Raw genomic sequence first — 4,806 nt, forward strand, 5'->3', positions numbered from 1 at the left:
GCAAGAAACTCAGGACCGCGAGGGGTGCACCCACACACTTGGTCTGCTCTTTTGGATTACTTTCTTGGTCCGCTCTGTGCAGTCACAACCTGTGCTTTAGAGTTCCTCATTTAGTGTTCTCTGTGTTGTAGCTTATTGGTCATCTCTGCTTAGTTGCAGCCTATGTTCAGAGTTCTTCTGAGGAGATAGAAGGGTTTGTGAACAGAGTGGGACTTGTAGCCTACAGGGTTCAATCAAATGGCATATTGGTATTGGAGCAATCTACCTGCCCAGGGTTTTGCCCCAGTATGGAGGGCCTAGAGAGTAGGATGCCCCAGTGAGTCACTCACTTCATGGTCCTCTGTGCTTAGTCACTTTTATAGTCTTAAAACAAAATGAAAATTTCTGCCCAAATTAATATATACTCCAGTGTTCATAAATACTTTAAGAGTTATGCTATATTTTTTATAAAATACCAAAGATGTGTCAATAGATGAATGTTAATCATTTTGAATAAACAAAATGGAAAACATACATACCTCTTGGCCAGTACTCAAACAAGGCTAGAAACTAATTCTAAAATATTATTTGTGTAAATATTCCAGAAAGAATGCTCACAGAAGAAAAAGTCAATTCTAATGTATAAACATCATACGTGTAACATTGATTTTAAAAAAAAGTAGAATGGATAGCTGGTTTCTACAGATTTAAACTGGGTATAGTGACATCTGGTTTGGTGGCACATACCTATAATACTACAGACTGTGAGATAGAAACAGGAAAATAAGAGGCCTGAAAATAAGAAAGAATCTAAAAGATATACACCAGCATACACAGAGAGAGAGAGAGACAGAGAGAGACACAGAGAGAGAGACAGAGAGAGGGAGAGAGAGAGAGAGAGAGAGAGAGAAACAGAAAGAGGGAGAGAGGGTGTGTGAAAGTGGTATAGCAATTCTCTTTGCCTTAAAAAATATTCTATCAAGCCAGGCGGTGGTGGCGCACGCCTTTAATCCCAGCACTCGGGAGGCAGAGGCAGGCGGATCTCTGTGAGTTCGAGACTAGCCTGGTCTACAAGAGCTAGTTCCAGGACAGGCTCCAAAACCACAGAGAAACCCTGTCTCGAAAAACCAAAAAAAAAAAAAAAAAATATTCTATCATAGGTATTGTTCTTCCAAATCAGGTTTTCAAAGGCTACGTGAAATGTTATATAGTCAGGAAAAGTCCATAAAACTAAATTCTAAATAATGGCTCAGGAAATAATCAAAAGCCGTAGGAATAACTTATAACTGACCAGATGTACTAGATTCTTCCCTCCCATGCTTAGACAAGCTTTAATAACTGCAGAAAGATACTGGCATAACAGCTAAGCCTTCTGAAAGAGGTCTAGAGTAATCCAGCTGCTTATAAGTGGTACTTTCTACTATATGGTACCTCTGCAAGTTGTACAGTGACCTCTAGGATTCCTGATTTTGGGAATAGCCATGAAAGTAATTCCCAAGTGCATAGAGTACATGCCACCTACCATTGGGTTTGTTTGACCACTACTTTCTTTGGTAATATATATAGTCAATGCTGTAGAAGACTGCTCAATAAATATGTATAGATGAAAATGATGTGAAAATAATAATTTAGCATTTCTTGCAGTTGATGTTATATATAAGGAATAAGAGTGCACGTCACATCTGTGTTAAAAAAAACTCTCACTTGATGTGCAATGTCCTTCTGTATATGTGTTGCTTTTATTGGTTAATGGAAAAAAGCTGCTTTGGCCAATGGCTTAGCAGAACAAAGTCAGGTTGTAAATCTGAAAAGAGATATGGAGAGAAAGTAGGCAGAATCAATGCAATGTCATGCAGCTGCCAACGGAGAAGGACACAGTGGAAATTTTGTGGTAGGCCATAGTCTCATGGTGATACACAGAATGATAAATATGGGCTAATTTAAATAATGCTGAGCTAACAGGCCAAGCAGTGTTATAATTAACATAGTTTCTGTGTGATCATTTGGGTCTGGGAGGCTATGAAATGAAAGAGCAGTCTCTGATTACAGCCACTGAAACCAGAAAACTCAGAACCCAGAAATAATATACAGAAGAAAGAGGAAGTAAATAAGAGTGATAAGAAATAAACCTAACATAAAAATATGGTGTGTGATACCCAATTGATTTGGGAAAATATGACTTGTCATGTTAGAGTTGTTAATCTATCAGTTTATCAAGGACCTTCTGACTGGAAAGGAGCATGGGAGAGACTGGAAAATTCTGTGGCAGAACATGATCTTTGGAAAGTAGAAGTGATAAGTGAACTTGAGCAACTTAAACTAACAGGTGAACTGGTTTTTTAAGTCACTAAAATAACAGGTATACAAAACAGAATTGTCAAGTTGTCAAACTATTCTGAATCTCTGTGTCATTCAGACTCAAATGACAAGCATGAATATATTTATTTCCAAGCAGAAGGCCTGTGGTTATGAAAATACAACATGAGTGTTGGGAAGCCTTTAGTCCTGACCAGCAGTTTACCATAGAGTAAAGCAAAAAAGAGCAACCACACAAAAGGCAGAAATTTAGGTGGTCCCTTCTGAGTCTTCAACCCCAGCAAGGAAGAATGATTTCAAGAATGGGAGCCTCCCTAGCCTCTTCCCTAATAGGCATGTGTAACTCAGGATCACACAGGGTGACTAATGGTCCCATATTAAATTGTGGGTTGTTTTTTATTAATATTAAAATATCAATTTTATTGATATTTAAAATATGTGAGCTTAGGCAGATCTGGAGATCATGTGTGCCTCAATTCCTGGCAGCCCCTAGAAGTATCAGAAGCAATAAACCTTAACTGGTGAACATGAAGATAAAACAAAACATGTAAAACTGATTAAGTTTAGCCTAATGGTAGGCAACTTTCTCTCCTGAATATGCTCTGTACATTTCATCTCCTGAGGTAGAGGCTATTTGGACAAACAGAACCCTCTCAGTGGCAAGGAATGCCTTATCAAGAAACATAACTTGTTTGATGCTCCAATGTAATATCAGTTTAGAGTCTTCTAGCACAGAGGTTGCTGCCATGGATGTTGCCTAAAGGAGCTGTATACAAGGGTAAATAAAATAAGATAAAATAATAAAATAAAACCAGCGTAGGTATAGGCCAAGTGTGCAGCTACTCTTCCCCTTGGGCAGATCTTAAACCAACAGTATCAGTTGCTATCTGTTCAGCCACAGACAATTTATGCAATATTCTCTTAGGTTCCAGTTTTCATAATTTGTAGTCCATGCTGGGATAGGAATTCAATCATAAGGTTGCCTTTTAATTCTCCCTGCTCATGTAAGAAAGCCTTTCATCTATACTAAGTAACCCCCCATACACTAATTGGATATTTAATTTGGAATTTAATAATATCCTTACTTTGGCCTTTTACTTGTTCCCTCTTTTGGATGATTAGATATTTGTTTCTAACCCGCGCAAAGTGTCATATAATAGAGGAGAAACAGAAGAAATAAAACTGGGAAATTATAGATTGATTAAACAATGTAGCAAGTTAAGTATAGGCCATTTTTGGAATCATTTAAATAGAAGAGTAGAATCAACAGGTTGTACTGTTGGAAATATAAAACAATATATGGATAAATAATATATATGCACAAATATAAAGATATTCATAACTGACATCTGCTTCATCTCTGAGTTGTACCCATGCCAGTCTCTTGATTATAGTGTTGCTAACGGTATGAAGGATATTTACACTGGAGGAAGGTTAGTGGAGGATATTCAAGAAACTTGTAAAGTTCTTGGTATCTTTCTGTGACTAAATCAACTTTTAAAAATAATGAGTTTAATTTGATAGTAAAAACAGAATATATGTTAAACTAACATTCACTCACCTTTCATTAAAGGTTTGGGTTAACTTTATTACTGGCCTATATTAGACACAGGCTCTCAAACTTTACCTTAATAGAAAATCTATTAGCATTCTGTGATAGAAGGGAAAAATATATTTTTAGTTGATACTTGATATCTATTATTAGCAAACAAAATTGGCAGCCTTAAGATGTTGTTATTTTAGTATAGCCTTCAGCTCTGAAGAATTGCTTTGGGATCCTATTCGGTTGCATCCTGTCCACTGGGTGAAACTCAGGTAGGTACCAAAGATTTACTAAACTGAAGGCTATTTGCCACAAAAGCTCCCTAGAAGTTGGAAAATGGTTTCATGAGCCTGAATTATAGCTCAATAGCCTATTCTTCCTAGGCTAGTTTGCTTCTATTGTTACTAAATATTGATGTCTGTTCATTTCTTGTCAATGTGTTTTTATGTGAACACTGAACTATTTAATGGTTATATGTGGATGACTATTGTTGGAAAATTGTACATCTCACCAAACTTTAGTTTTGAAAATATGTTAATAATTCATTAACTTGTATTTAATAATCATAAATAATAGTACTTTAGGCATTGGACTAGTAAAATATTTCTAATGCAAATTATTGACAAAGGTAAAGTAAGAATACAAATGACAGTAATTATTTTTGCATCAGTGTTATACATTATTTACATTATAGTTTCTGCATCTTATGGAATTTCTTTAGTTTCTAATTGTTAGATATGTATATCTAGACAAGAGTAAGTGTGGGTAAAGACAGAAAACTGAAGAGTGGGCACACTGTAAAGAGAATTTAAGGAGAAGCTGGAGAAGATAATAGTACAATTGTGTTAGTAAATTGAGGAGTGAAGCTTCATACAAAAGAGTAAAGTGGAGAAACAGGGACAGGAAAATGGGGAATAAAGAGAGCAGAGAATCAGCAATGAGAGGTGTGTATGAATGCAGTAAGAATT

The sequence above is a fragment of the Chionomys nivalis genome, chromosome 15 (genome assembly GCF_950005125.1).
Source record: "Chionomys nivalis chromosome 15, mChiNiv1.1, whole genome shotgun sequence".
In the NCBI taxonomy this organism is placed as follows: domain Eukaryota; kingdom Metazoa; phylum Chordata; class Mammalia; order Rodentia; family Cricetidae; genus Chionomys; species Chionomys nivalis.